The sequence below is a fragment of the Falco punctatus genome (genome assembly GCF_963210335.1).
Source record: "Falco punctatus genome assembly, chromosome: 9".
Lineage (NCBI taxonomy): Eukaryota > Metazoa > Chordata > Aves > Falconiformes > Falconidae > Falco > Falco punctatus.
The window spans coordinates 44,184,652-44,201,084 of NC_137589.1; the positions used below are offsets into that span (position 1 = coordinate 44,184,652).

At 37.5% G+C, this 16,433-nt stretch overlaps 1 protein-coding gene across 3 annotated transcripts in view; it reads right to left on the reverse strand.

Annotated features, from left to right (window-relative positions):
- DAB2IP (DAB2 interacting protein) overlaps positions 1 to 16,433 on the reverse strand; it is a 249,502-nt gene that overhangs the window by 191,950 nt on the left and 41,119 nt on the right. The window contains exon 1 of one of the 3 annotated variants that reach the window (XM_080402867.1): positions 7,801 to 12,024. The exons of the other annotated variants lie outside the window; for them this stretch is intronic. The gene's annotated coding sequence lies outside the window, so the exon portion shown is untranslated. Of the gene's footprint in view, positions 1 to 7,800; positions 12,025 to 16,433 lie in introns of those variants that run through there. 3 annotated transcript variants of the gene reach the window in all.

The following is a 16,433-nucleotide window of genomic DNA, read 5'->3' on the forward strand; positions in this document are numbered from 1 at the left end:
CCAGGCTAACAATGGATTTCGTAGATGTTGGCATCAGTTTGATCAGTTTGTTTTTTCTAGACAGTGTTGTGTTTAGCAGTTTAATCAGTGTCAAGGGTCAGTCAACACAGCAATTAATTCCCATCAAGATCATGACTCCTGTTATCACAGGAGGCAAATGAAATGCTTGCAAACCAAGGATTTCAGAACCTGTCATTACAAATGATTCAGTACCTAGAATGTACGCACACAAGAAGAGAGAAGGGTTTAGGACCAAGAGGTAAGATTAAAGCCAAATGAAAAACAAAAGTAAATCCATTGAACTTAACTGGCTTATTTCCCAAACATGCAGTATATACATATCAGAATTCAATCACTTAAATCCTGCAATTTTACAACTGCTTCTAAGCTTGGTCACTTTACAGGGCTCTTCCTGAACAACATATACATAAGTGCCTTTTTAAAGTACTATCCAGGTCAACGGTTTATAGGACAGTTATGCTCAAGACTAAATACTGAATAAAGCTCAGTGCTCCTTTATCCTCCTCCACTCTTTGCCTTTTGTACTTTGAGCACAGGGAGGGAAAAGAATAAGCCCCAAAAATCTAGCATGAAACAGCTGTACAATGGTTCTTCACAGAGGTGTAACTGCTGAGACAGGCATCAGCATTTATACGTATGTGCGAGAACAATTCCCATCTGACTGTTCCTCAGTGGCAGCAAACCTAGCAATAGCAGCGAAGGAGCTGAGGCTGCACACCTTCTATAATGAGCTTTGGGTCACCCTGATGTCCGTGCAATGAGGAGTGGTATTCATAGTGACAGTTTTGACCATTAGTGTTCTATGAGTTTATCCTTTTTGTTATATCAGAGGTTAGTATCTTGGAGCAGTTACCAGGCAGATGGGACTGAAATGAAATAAAGAACACTGAGGCCTTGATTCTCCTCCTGCTTGCACTACCACAAATCACTTCTCCTACACTGTACATAAAAGCAGGGTGTGAATGACAGCAAATGCAATGAGAGCTGGACAGAAATCTGATCAGCTGTCCACAAAATGCTGGGAGGGGGGCTTAAAAAAATTCTCCATTTCACTTTTAAATGCACCAAATGCCTGAGATCAAGAAGTCAGACTGCAATCTCAAAATGCCCATAAGAAACCAAAATAAGCTTATCCACAACTTTAGGACATATTTATATATGGAAAATTTTGAAGCAGCATAAACGAAATCACTGCCTTCTTTATCCATGTCAATTTACCAATAGTTATAAAAAAACTACCACAGCAAAATGATGTCTTTTCAAAAGGGGATCCTTGTATTTACAGCTTGTGTCCATACTTCTGCAGGAATGTCTTGCCTTCTTGCTTATCATACCTATTTAGGATGCAAAGCTGTTAAGGCACCTGTTCACAGATATTTTGAAGCCACAGGTGTTTGCCTGTGAAAATCCTGTATATAAACAAGGAATTTGAGACAAATATAAACTTAACATAATGGAATTAAATTTGACTTGAATTAAAAGCTACCATTGAAAGCCAGAACAATAGTGACTAGGACAGTGGCATCAGAACAGCTCTACAGACAGGACTAAATGGGAGGGGGGGGAGGAAAAAAAAAAAGGTTCAATAGCTTTCAGTCATTTGTGGTATGGTGGCTAAGGATCAGCAAGTGTTAACAATGACAAAGCAGACCAGGATGAGGTACCAGAAAAGCCTGGAAAGAAGAAGATGGCCAAAAGAAAGGTGGCAGGCACCTAGATATCAAAGCTGCTAGGTCTTGGTGTCTGACAAAAGCATTTTTGACCAAAAAAAGCATCTTGACCAAAACCAATAAAATATGTTACTGGAGAACAGAACTTCCCTCTACTGTCAGCTCTCTTCCCATCCCTAACACACATAAATGGAAACCACAAAATGAGACAATCTGTCCAATTCTTTCTTGGACTGTTATAGTACTGACAGAACACTGGATGAGGCACAAAATAAATTTAATTTAGACTTGAAATATGAGAGGAGAAGGTCTTTTCTGTTAATTCCTATGTCTTTAAAAACAAGAATGACCTATTTGAACTGGTGACTTCTTGCAAAGTAAGGGAAAACCTATCATCACAAAGCCTGAGACTTTAACAGATTTGTGTTAGGTATTCCCTTAAAGGAACTGCTTCAGTCCTGAACACTGGCAGCTCTTTCAAAGCCAAGTAGTTGGTTAGCTTTGTGCTTGAAAACTTGAAGGGATTTGCTCTTAACACTGCCGGTGATCCTCACCTTTTTAGCATGACAGTGTGACAAACAGGCCAACAAGTTGTTAACCTGTTCTTTCTTCTTGAATCTTTTCCTTCCACCCATTAAAAAGTCTTTTTCACTGCCTTGAAAATCTGGCTCTTGGAACATTCTCTTATTTTACATTTTCCACATCTACAGTGTTATTCAGCACTCTCAGGAGGAAAGTTAGTGTCTTCTTCTGATACCAGCAGTTCTTCTTCTGAGCCAGGGGTGGGGGGCTGGGGGGGTGGCTTTGCTTTTAGATAAAGCCACGTGGATAAAATTATAAGAAAGCTGAGGAAACCATACATACAAAGGTATGATTTTTTCTGTGATAATTTGTTTTTTAAGAATAGACTTGTTCTCTCTTATTCCCCTCCCGAATTCACCCACACAATCTGTATTAAAAGCACAAGCTTGCTTATATTATCAGTATTCACCATTTCTTTTTAATCCTATTAATAATTATCACCATTTCTCCAATTAATACTATCAGGAAATTCTTCTGTGAAAATCTATAAACTACAGACATACCCAGCAGCCATTTCATATACCGCAGTTTGAAAAACATACTGTGCTAATCTAAACCACATCCTCTTTTTTCAGTGAAAGGTATTATGCACATTTAAAACATTATTCTCTTCAACCACTTCTCTTCTCAAGACACCTATTTTCAAACCTTGACTTTATTCCAGAGATTCAGTTCTTCTGTCCATAAATCATTTAATCTAAGTTCTATTAGACACGTGACTGCAGAATGAACTTAAGTACATGACTCACTTCAACTAACAATATTCTTTGCCTTCGATTCTATGCTACTTAATTAAAAGTTACAATCTCAAAACAAAGGAGATTCTTGTCTTGCCCTGAAGCTGCTGAGGTCAGGATCAGAAGCTAAGGATGTTGGATGGGAGTTCAGGAAGAAAGACTGGAAATACATATACTGGAATATTATGGTAGGCTGCCCCTTTTAGATTTTTTTATTATTTGGTATATAGGTATGTATGTCTAATATATTGTATATTATACATATAATATATACAAATATAAATTATTTGAAACATTAAGAAACCTCGTCCTTAAACAAGATTTTTAAAATGTAACAGCTTTATATTCTACTGTGCACTTTAGGTTTAACCTATGGCCTTTACTGAGGTACCCACGGCTCTTCCAACTTCACCCTCAGCCTGCTGAAGGCATATGATGCAAAGTTATCACAGCAGTTTGCCAAGTTAACAGACCCCAGTAACAACAACTCCAGCAAGAAGGGCCCTGAAGCCTAAACAAATCCTCATAAAGGAGGTGTAAATCTTCAGTTCGTGGCTGAGAGGATCACTAATACAGTTTTGTGGTTATTCTTCTATAGTTACTCTTGGCAGAACACCCACACAGGGTTTAGAGTTTAGATAGCAGCCTTCCACTTCTCACATACCCACCACAGAAACAGCAGCCAGGCCAGCAGGTAGCACAGTATAGGTTTTGGAATTAATTTTCATCTGAGAGTACAATGCAATGTATACTTTTGCAAATTATCAAGAAAAGCATACAAAAACACTCAAGTTTTGACCAAGTTTGATTTAAATGTAGCAGTTACCTATTCTAAAGCATTGACTCTTAAGGGATTAAATGCTAAACTAATGAATTCAAAGAAATACCACCATTGTCTGTTATTCTTTTAGCAGTACAAAACATGTTTTACTTTTTTGTTCCTGGTAGTAGGAATAGCATTGCTTCAGATGCTATAGAAGTCAAAGAGTGAGACATTGTAACTTGGGAAAGAAATTCTCTCTAAAAAAGACAAGTTTGGAGCAAAAAAAACCCAGAAAGATGAAATCAGCTGAATTTTCTTTGGGAAATAACTTATTCTGTAGAAAATCTGATTTTGATCATTCAAAAGCCCTTCATATATTTGCCATACAGCTCTTTCTACTTTTTTTCAAGACTAAATTCCCAAGACTGAAGGGAAGAGAAGCTGTTCATTTTCACTTCCTGTTCCAGTCACTACATATTCTTCACAGCAGACTTACTGTTCCTGGGTCAGAGGAACTAAAGACAATCCACCCCAGAGCAAGGTCGTTAGCACTGTCTCCTGTGAGCAAAGAGCAGATGTGGGCTTAAATACCTTGAGAGAAAGAAGGACTTCCAAAATTTCCATGAGGAAATTCAAAATTAAACCTACTTTTTCTGATTGTCACTTTCACAGCTGCTCTGCAAAATGGTTTCACGTAGCCTGAAACAGAAACCAGGAATTCTCTGGTCTACTGTGCTTGCCACCACTGTCCCAGTTTCTCTGAAGTCCTTCTCTCTCCATTAATGCTTCTCTTTTGTTGAAAACACTGATTTCTATGCTTCATCTGACCTAAATTGAGGCGAGATACCCATTTTTTATCTTGATTTTGTTGTCTTATCTTGATTTTATCTTGATTTTAAAAATTTTAATAGTCTACTGGCAAGCACCAGAATCGATGACATCATAGCAGGAGGCGGCATCTATTCAGAGGAGCTCAGAGCCAGCAAAAATACTCCCCAGAACACAAAAATAGCTCCTATTACATTTTACTCCTTGGCAAAGGAATGCTAGATTACATAAAGGCAATAGAAATAGCTAGCACAGATACATGCAAAGTAGTTTAATGTTAATGGTAATGCCTCATCACTCTGGCTCATGTCTGCAAACTGGAAACCTATATTCTAGGTAGGTCAGGCTTGTCTTAAGCTGAAGTTCACTAAAAATGTACTGATTTAGACTCCAGGCAGCAAGCATGGCAGAAGAAGCCACATTCTTTGTGAATTAAGTGAGAATGAACTGCCAGAGAAGGCCTGGCAACTAAGTCAGGCGAAAGAGTTGTGGTGGAGCAAAAAAGAACTTTATATGGATTCCTGAAATCAAGCTGTAAATGCACAGTAGTAGTGTTGCATTGTCAGAGCTGCCACTTTAGCAAGAAAGTACTCTTTCCTATAGTGAAAATGACAATTCTTCATCTTCAAGGAAACAAATACCCTGGTGCGCTGAAAAAAAAACAGCACTGAAATTTTCCAAATTCATGTAGACATGTCAGGTGGATAATGCTCTCCACAGCAAAATGACAAATGTCCTCCAGCAATACTTTTTTTTTTTTTTTTTTTTGGGGGGGGGGGGGCAGGGAAGGAAGAAGAGAAGAGTGAAGAAAAGGAAATCAGCAAGCAGGAAAACCATGGAGCAAGATGAATGGCTAAGGAGCTAAGTAGGAACACAGAAGATCCAATGTGATTACAATACAATGATAAAAGCTTGCTGTGCATGACCCTGGGCAAACCACTTTCAGTTGAGATCCCCTTTATAAGATAATAGCAACACATTTAAGTTTTCATGAAGATATCTGGATTACAGAGTGAAAAACATTTAAGCATTGCAGTATTGATGACCATACCAGCATATCAACAACAGGCAGGCAAACCAAAAGTGTTTTGCAGCTACATAGGATCCCATTAAAAGGAAATATTAACCACCACTAAGTTGCGGTGAGCTTTGTTAAGGGATCTAGCAGTAACCCTCTAAAGAAAGGTTGCATGTTAAGTCCCTAAACAATAAAGTCTACCCATGCAAAAACACATATTACAGTTAGACCACTGAACCAAGTAACTATTGTGTTTGATGAAGGGGAAGTATAAAAGCTTGTTCACTCTAAGCAAAAAATACACACACTTTTACAATCAGCCGGTGTTTGATTTAAGTATGCATATGTACATCCCACTGAATTAAAAAGCTCTGATTCGACTGTCTCATATACTATCAATTATTGCTGATACTCAGCCACTACTGCCAATGGCTAAAACCCCTTCTGCTATGTCTGGAATGGAAGTGATCTTCACCTCTGGAGTTCGAAGGTCAGAATTTTATTCCTCATGCTACTTCATTATAATCATGATGTCTGGCCCAATGACAGATTAAAACGGCATCTGGGAAATCTATAATTGACAACATAATTCCACCAAAAAAGGCCTAAGTGAGCATTTATCATTATTATCAGCAGCAATGAATAAGAAATCATTTTTCTACCCCTAGAAATGTGATGATTACTGGAAAATCTCATTTGTACTGGTATATGCATGACCTTTCAAGATTTTTTGACATACAGAAAATTAGAGACACACACACTTGGCTTGCACCAGGCACAGTGAGACCTTAATCTGTCTATCTTATATTTCAAGCAAGTACAGTGACCACCAGCCAATGGACTGTACTGGTGTTGCACCTCTGTGTGATTCAGGCATTTCTTCCTTGGCTTGCAACAATTTTCCTGATTCAGGCTTCAGCAAAGTAAGTTATTTTGTCATTATAAGAGTCACTTTTGATGATCTGGCATTTTGCCACAAAAATGACTAAGTGAAAAGATGTCTATCGTTAACCTTTTTTTTTAGTGAAACTGCAGGCAGCAACCTCTCTTTGCTGTATTACAAGAACATTAGCTCAGAGGGCCTATGTGTAAGAAAGCATACTAGATGTAAGATGATCTTATTTATTTAAAATTGATTCAATATGAAAAGTTTAGGTTAGATCAAGTGATCAAGTATCAGTTACATATATCCACTCTTCCCTTATTTACAGGTACTAAACATTTCTCTTAGAATACATATAAGTACATGCAATTTAAATACTTACTATACACTTACAACCAACATACCAACACAAAAGAGAAAGCTAAAAACCAGGTATTTGTCAAAAATAAATCACAGTGACAGTGAAGCCTTCAGCAAACATAGTCTTAGAAATATGCTTTGCAGATTTTTCCTTGGAACAGCAACAGTAAATTGAATAATCTGACTCACTGGAAGGCTAAGATTTTGTAAAACATCAATATTTCATGCCCTCTCTTAGCTAACTTTGCCTTTGTGTAGATAGAAATGTCTGACTGAAATGTAACCTTCAGGAAAAAAAATTATGTTTTAAAACAGGAACATCAAAAAGTTAAGTATGTGCTAACAGTAATGGGAGAGAGTGGTGGCCATCAATTGTGTTGGTGTCAGGCCTGTTGTTTTGAGGTTAAAGGAATGGCTACAGTTTTTTCTCTAGTGACGGAGTCTACACCAGCAGGTCATTAGTGAGTAGGATTTAATGGGCTCACAAAATATATCTTGACTTCTTGAAGTGGAATGCACTGTTTGACTGCAAATCCGGACTGCTGAAAAATAGCTGTGTTTCGTCTGAGATAACAGTCTGAAAAAGAGATTCCATAATCAGGAAAACAAGAGTTGAGAGAGTTCTCTTGATAAAGATGCAAACTGAAAAATATGTGCTGTCTTGAATAACCATTACACTTACATTGCAGAAAGTTTATATTAAGACCTATTGTAAAACAATTTCTATACAAAAGAGCAAAAGACAATCATTGTTCCAACTCTGCTCATTTCTTCGGGCTCATTAAAGAAATTCTAAGACAAAACACAGTCTTTGATCTCAGGCATTGCTATAATGCAACTGTACATTTCAAATGAGACATATTTAATTCCTAACTAAACGAAACCTCTGTGCAAGTAAAAAGTCAGTCCCTGAAATTCAGAAGTCTTAAACTGCTTACCTTTTTACGAGCAAGTCAAATTTTTGGAAGCAGTTTCTCAAAGCAACTCAGACATTCCATGTTAACTGTTGTGCTGCAATAAACAGCTGCAAAACTTGCTGATTTATTTCCCCATTTGGTGTGCATGCTGAACCCCAGAAGAAATCCCATGCAGGAAAAAAAAATAAGGAAAAACAACCCCAAAACCCACAGGAGAAGCACCTCAGCCCTTGAGCAAAGCACAAAAAAGTTCAACAGGGAAACAGAAAGGAAATCCAGCGACAACTAAAAGTTTGGACAAGAAACAGGAAAAGCAAGCTTGCTCCCCTTGCCTGTAGTCCTGGCTAAAGGTGCCTCTCCAAGCAAAATTCACTGAGACTCCCAGCTCCTCGGAGCAGATGGTATTCACACATTATTCCCGAACAGCAGCATTCCCTAGTCCAATCAGGAGGCAGCACTCAAAAGCCAAGCGCTTCCCAGACTCTGTTACAGTTTTCAATAGCTATAGCACAAGATGAATGACTCAGAAAATGAATAAGCAGGGGAAATAAAACACGCCTCTCTCTCCTAGTCGGAGGCACAGGCAGTCAGTTCAGCAACCCTGAGTGTACTAAGCATTGGTTTCAAGTTGAATGCACCTGCTTTTCCCCCCCTAAATCCTAAATGCTGATTATATTTTTCATATCTCTGATTTGTGTTACCAACTTCAACATGAGCTAGAAGTCACAGTAAGAATTAAATCTTTGCTTTTTTTCTTTAGTCTTAAAAACAACAAACATTTGCAAGAGTCAAAAAAAGGACAACCTGTATGTGTGCTCTTCTAGAAAAAAATTTCCAGATAACTCAGTGAAATTCCTCATGCCATCTCCTGCTGAATACATGCATAAATGTTGCTAAGATTTAGGCCTAACTTCACAGATCCTGTTGCAAATTATATGAAAATAAGAAAGGTTAATTTCTAAACTGTCTCTCCTAAACAGATTAATATGTCCTCTGGTTCTGTCTATAAGTTTACCAGGAAACTTTAAATTACAATAAAACAAATATATCTAAGAAGCAAATTAATTAAAAATGACTACCAAGTTTCAGGTGAAGTACAAGCGTTACCCAAAAGCCAAACAGAACCAGTGAACTACTTGCAGCCGCTTTGATTAGCTTATAGACCACTGCAACCATCTCGGAGAGCACTTTTAAATACAACTCCGCAACTCGATGCCGGGCTTTTCCTGACAGCTGCAACTGGGTAGTAAAGGATGATCTGCTAAACAAAGCAAGTTACTCATGGAGACAGAGTTGCACAGCACCAGCAGGTTTGTCCCTGGAATACAGTAGTGCACTTGTGACCTTTCCAAAACATACTGAAATTCTCTTCATTTTTAAAACAGAAAAGACTGCAAGGAGGTAACACCATGTTTAATGTTCCTATACCAGCTCTCACTGCAGCCTACATACGATGTTTTTATTGCTGTCACTCAGAAATTAACTCTGGGTTAGCTGAAAACACACTGCAGTCAGACAAGTGGAATCAGTTAAATCAGTAAAACTATTTGGGGTGAGAAGCATTCTCCCAGATCCCCCCGGACATTTTCAGATCTTTGTCTGTGGCTGTAAATTGATCCTTTGCATTCCTGTCTGACACATGAACTGTGAAAAACTCTTCAGGGATATTCTCTCTGCCATGAGGAATGCTCTAATAGCATTTCTGCAAAACAGAAGAACAGTTGCAGAGACAATAAAATATCGTGAACTCTGGTCTAATTTAATATTGGTTTAAATCTTTTTTTTTTCTTTATTCTGAAACAAATAAGAGAACTCTATTAGCATCTTGCTTTCCTACTTTCAAAACATGAAGCGTCAGGATTTCTCCTGCTCGGATTAACAGCAGAACCTACATTCGGAGGCATCAATTTGCTACATAAGCCATGCCATGCCCACCCAATGGTTAAGCAAACAAACCCACACATAACAGTTACAGGACAAAGAACAATGGCTTGTGTTATTACATCTGCCACAGCTGCCTTCCAACTTCCCAACTACATCTAGAGAAGTATTTAAAGGTGTAAAACAAAGCTAGAAGCATATCTAGACCCAGTAAGAAAACAAACATTTCTTGAAACTTCATTTTGGCAGACATTTTCCGATCACTGCATTAAGCTGTCTAGCAGCCAAAACCATCGACTACTGACTCACTTAGCAAGGCATCTGGTAGGCCTCTGGGCCTGTATCAGCAGCAGCAATGCTTTGCAATTAAGTCTTTTACACATGCTAGTTCCTTGGACATGTTCAGTGGGGAAGCACAGCTAAACGTAAACAACATCACCATAACGCTCTGACATGATAACCACATGCATGCAGTGAGAAACCTCCTAGGCAAACATCCTGATCAGACATAATAAATAATATTACAGAGCAGTGGCTAAAGGTAAGCAGCTATTTATTCTTTATATCCCTCGTGTACAATACATTTGTTAGACACAGATGTAAAGTGTCAGTGGTTGTCAATCCTTCTGGTGATACCCAGAAAAACGAGGCTGCTGTCCAACATCTTAGTAGTTACATACATGTATGTGATCACAATAACCCTTGATTAAAGGTCTCAGAAAAACCCACTTGACTGACTCCTTGCCAAAATGTGGGTCTCAGCTCTCAATAAGGACTGACAATTTCTTCTGTTGCTTCTCCAGTTTCTGTTACCTGCTACCAGCACCTGATGAATTTAAAAGCTTCTGACCTATGAATACCTTGATATATCAGGTATATGCTTTTAATACCTCATCATCTCTGCTCCCATGAAATCTCTTGTCCCCTATTTTCCAAATCAGACACATGAACAAAACATCAAAAGCCTCTCATTTTCACTATCCCTGCAACATCATTCTGAGGCATTTTCCTATGTAGCATCCTCACACAGCTGATGTACCTCACTAATATTAACAAATACTTTGTTAATACCTAATCCTGACTAGACAGATTTCAGTAATCACAAAATATTAACAGAGTACAGTCTTCCATTCCATTTAATTATACTGAATTCACTTCTCCAATAGTAGGCTCTTGCTGTAGAAAGTTCTGAAAGAGGCTTGTAGTGGTGTTGCATTTTAGAGATGGAACTGTGAGGGTTCCCCCAATGCTGTGCTTTGAAGTTGCTCTTTTAGAAACAAAGAAAAAAGGCCTTAAAAAATTCTTGACTATGAAAGGACCCTTTTCTTTATTACAAAAGAATGAAGACACTACTTTGACTGTTTCTAGTACCTCCACATATGGATGGTTACATTCTATTCATCTTATGTTCCTTCACGATTTCACATAGATGGTTCTCCCTTATTGTGTGCTCATAATCTGGTGGGGTGCTTGCTTACTGGTTGGCTTTATCCTCTTCTACAGATTTTAGTAGGGAGAGAAAGGAAAAGACTGCATGCAATGCTTGTTCATATTCAGTTGTGAACTTGGAAATCATAAAATGCATTCTACAAATCATGATGTAGTAATCTTCTTAATCCTTGAACTCCTATTCCCCTGGAGCTTTTGTGCCTTTTTGATACTGTTGACTGCTTTACTAAAGCTATACTGGATCTTTCTGTTTCGCCACTTAGTGTAATTTATAATGAAGTTACCAGATAGTGCTTGTTTCTATTTTAAAACTTTTCTATTTGTTGCTGAAATATTTTGGTGACAATAGAGAAACCCACCTACTTTAAACTGTGACATCTGCTCTACTTGCCACGTGGTCACTGACAGCTCAAGCAGATCATTTATGATCCTTTCTGAACAACAATCACACATACTTGGCTTATTTCTTTGAAGTAAGTCCAATACTGATCATATAACTTATAGGAACCTCAGAAAATTATGTGGAACAGTGACCTAATGTTACTTGTGGGGTGAACCTGTTGCTGTTTCAGATGTTCACCCATAAATAATGCCCTCAGGTAGGATATCGTATTTGATTTTGTCACTAGTATTTCTTATATGCAGATATTCTACATTGGTTTTGCCCACCAAAATTTAGAACCTTTTTTCCAGAAAGATGTGTTAGCTGCTTCAGGCTTACCTTTCAGTACAACACATCTTTCTTATGAATTATGGTTAGTACCTGAATATAGTGTAGGTAAAATGAAGAAAACTACCGTACAATATAAAGAAAAGGGTTGCCACCCAATTATGCCTACCACTTTGACACACAATTCATCAGGAATTCAGTCTGCATTTATCTTCTCTTGGTATTACACTGCCATTTGTCTTTTTCTTGTTCTCTACCTCTCTTTTGTCAGAAGCCATAAGATAGACATGGTGTAAGAACTGTAACGAAAAAAAGAATGAAGCATAACTGTCTCAACAGTCTATAGCCCTCTGCTAGTTCAGCCTTGAAAACTGAAATTCACTAAGAAAAAGCATGATTTTTAAAAACTGCTCAAAAGAGAGATCTCACTATTCTCATGGAATATTATGAAATAACACACTTTGATAAATAATCTGGTTTCTCATATATGTCTTGGATAAATATTTCTAGTAATAATATACACTTTGTTTCTCTAATGTATTTAACTCAAGGAGTTTTCTGCAAACCACACAAATGTTGCCTGAGGTAAGCAGACAAAGAACAAATAATATTTTAAGGATCTACACCACAGGCCACAGTACAGCACTATTTAATCACCTAATGATAATTTAATATGTTTAATTACCAACCTACTCATTACCATTTTTCTTCAGTCCTGTAGACAATAACGGGTAATTAACTTTTAAAACTACTACCACCAAAACTCATTACTTTCCAATATTCACTCAATATTGAAACCAAATTTCAGGCTTAATAGGACAGGACAGTACCATGGATAAGAAAAGCCAAAGTTCACCTATGTTTTTGTATAGTTTTTGCAAAACAGCTGCTCCCAGACAAAACTCCTTTTCTCTCACATAAGGAAAAGGATCAGTGCTCTGCCTTTCAAAGATCTGAGCAACCTGTTTGCAACTTGTGCAAGCAAAAAAAACCCAAAACCACTACACAGTGACCCATGCCATTAGAAAAACAAACCCAAACTGTTTAATGTTTTAACGTTGCAGAAAAATGTACACTGTGCCATATTAATATTCTATTATAATTATTTTCTACTGGTTTTATATCATGCCAGCTCTTCTTCAGAAAGCCTATGTTTATGACTGACAACTGATCAACCTCCTCGGATTATTTAAAAGATAATAAAACCTAAAAAAATTATTATGAATTTATTCTGTATAAATTTCAAGCAAGCTAGTCTTTTCTTTTATACCCTCTTCCTCTTTCCATGTCACATATACTTCTTCAGTACAACATATCTAAATCAAACCTTGCTTACCAGTCTAATCACAAAGCATCTTTATTTTCTCTCTTTATTTTCTCAGATGCAAACGTTCACTAATATTACTGAACAATTTGCTTCTTCAGATAGCATGTCAGAATGGCAACACCTATAAGAAATACTTAACATTTAATTTCCAAGCAATGTACAATATTAAACCACAAAACATACCTCTATTAAAATAGATTCCTGACCAAATTTCCACACATTTGGGGAATTCAGATCAGGGGAGATTTGTTCCAGAACAAGTTAACTTAATTACAATGGTAAAATGTAAATAACTTACTCTTATAAATACTCAGTTGTTAGCAGATGAGAGGGAGTTTACTTTTCAGAACCTAGCTGCACGGCATCTTCAGCACTGCTTCTATTTAGAAGGCAGGTGCTTCAGAGTACTGCACTGAAAATTAGTGTTGTCACCCTATTTTCCTACTTCTTCTCCTTACTAGATGCCTAAAATGCAGTTCTGAAGAAGAAATGCCAAATCAACTCCCCTATTATCTGTCTCTGCCTCACTGTTCAGCAACAGAATTTCCCCTTGCATGGGGAATTCCTGGTTCACAGCCTTTTCTGTGGAACTTTCAGAAAGATACTTCAAAAGATTTTGCTGGTTTTCATCTTATTTTAAGTCTAACTAATCTTTGTTGTCTCCGAGATCATCATATTATATTTAAAAGAAGGTAATACAAGGTTAAGAACACATACATACTTTCCACAGAGTGGAAGTAAATGCCAAGTCCAGGAAACTAAAGAGCCTAGAGTGCTGACGAACCTTTGGCTCTGCTGGCTGAGATAGTGGGTGAGGTGCCCCAAACTACATCATCTGCCAAATCCAGCTCAGTAACAATGTTTACAGCCTTTTCCTGTTGTAAAGCAGATCTACCCTATCTCTCTTAATTAACACCTCGGTCTTCACCTACAGCTGCCATAATTTGTTGGATCTTGGGTTCCTGCATAACTCTGCTAACAAACAATATCTCATCTATAAAAAATTCTGTTTTCCTAGTCCTTACTTCTGTTTTCCTCTCTACCAAGTGCAATTTTTAATACACATCAAGGTGTCACTGAGGCTAGGATTTCATTACTGCCCTAGAACACTGCTTGAAGAATCTAAACTACCAACAGCAAGAAAAGTTCAAGACTGGCTGTCATCCATGTAATTCACCTGGTTGAACATGTGTGTCAGAAACTGAAAAAAATATGCTACAATTATTGTATTATTAAAGCACAATGGTTTCATTTCATGTCTTTGTGGTACAAAATCTGCATCTGTGATTCACACTTACTGTACGGAGAACATGATTCCTCTAAAACCGGTAGTTGGGAGTTGGTCTACAATGTTGTTCAAGAGGTGCTTGAATACTGTGCCCTTAAAAGAGTAACAACTAATTCACAAAGCAATATTGTCAGGACACACAAAAGAATCAACTCAGAGGTAGTACTAGTGTTCACTATAGCTTTATAAACTGTGATCTAAGCAATTAGAAGACACAATGAATGCACAACTCATAGATATTTTGTACTCAAGAGTTTGTACAAAAATACAACATCTTATAAATCTTCACTGGCTTGCAAAAAGCTGCTGAGTTGCCTTTTATTCTTGTAGCTGCAAGTGGCTATAGTACAAAAGAGAAATCTGTAGCTCTGATGTGTCATCCCTCTGAAATGGGTAATTTAGGGTTATGGTTTCAGAATCAGCGCATTCTTCAGCACTTTTTCTCCAAGAAATATTTTTTTCTGAAAAGAATCGAGTAAAACCATGCCAGTACATTAAAAAGAACACATCAAAAAGTCAGAACTGTGAGCTGTCATAAAATGACAATAATCTTTCTTTACATTCCTGCATTTCAGAGAATGTAAAGAAAATATCAGGGGGAGGGGGAGGAGAAGGGAAGTGTTTTAATGATCCTTACAAGAACCTGTAGCTTTATGTGAGCCTGTATCATAGGTACACATGGAGAAAAGTTACAGAACTTCTGTCTCTGTTCACAAATGTCAAAATGGATAGCAACCTAGCAAGCTTGTGTTGAAAGCAGTGCAAGCACTACAGCTCAGCACAGAGAAAAATCCAATAACCATTTCACCCACAGGTTATGATTTTAGTCCAGGGTCTACTACATCAAGGCAATTAGAACAGCTTAAATCTCATTTCAGGCCCCCAAATAAATGAGTGGTCGTTTTCTGTTCCAGTTACAAGCAATAATAAATCTATGAGGTATCTCCATGAAAAGTTGGCAACCTGATTTCATTAGGAAAAATATCTGTGCTGAGAAGTGAGACACAGCTTCTCAGTCTTAAATATTCCACTAATGTCCTTCTAGCTGATTTCATACACCTCTGTAAGCAAATGAACAGGCTGCAGGAGGCAAAAAGAGTAAAGTATATTATTGCCACATATTCTTCCGAACAGATTTTACTGTCATTAAAGATCTATTGATTGGGCTGGCAACAAGCAACTAAGAATGAACGGCCACTGAATTTTAAGGTACATGGTTAACCAATATGGACTCTCAGGTAGATCAAAAATTCAATAGCAGTTTCCATTCTAGCAGAAAAAGGAATTTGATTTGACATTCTTGAAGATAAAAAGGCACTTCTACAGTAAGCACAGAAGTTTCAAGTTATGGTCACTTCCCAAGGCATTAATATTTGTCACAGGAGACATACAGTAAGATAAACACAGTAGTTATCAGTGTGTTCACAGGAGTTCACTAGCTGTTTTGATAATAAAAGGGGCAAAGGGGCTGCTTCAAGAATGACAGCTACAAGAAAACATTCTCAAAGGGGAAAATCTTTCTTAAGAGCACTCTGATGGCATATTCTTGAGACCTTTCTGTTTACTGAATTCATGCAAAATAATGCATAGTAGTACCACAATAATAGGTTAATCCCCGAGTCCTGCATTTTGCTCCAGCAAGGCAGTGTAACACTTAAGCAATTGACTTTCTGATCAAGATATGGTTCAACCTATTTGTTTTACAATGGGATAGTTTAAATCAAAGTAATTAAACTCTAAAAGGAAGATGGGGATTTACATAGTTGGGAAGGGGAAACAGTGAAGTTTCTTCTAGGATACTTGGTACCATAAGCGCTTATTTATCTCTCATTTCACAGTTCATGAACATTTCCAGTGTCTGCCTACTTTATCAAGTATTTTGCAGGAAAACAAGGTTCTACACAATGTGACAGAATATACTTTACATGTCTGTAAGGAGAAGAATAAGAAACCAGTGTATCTGAAAATATGCATTCTAAATTTAGTGAGCCACCTTAACATATTTGAGAAACCAAGTTAAACTTTGATTTCCCACAGAA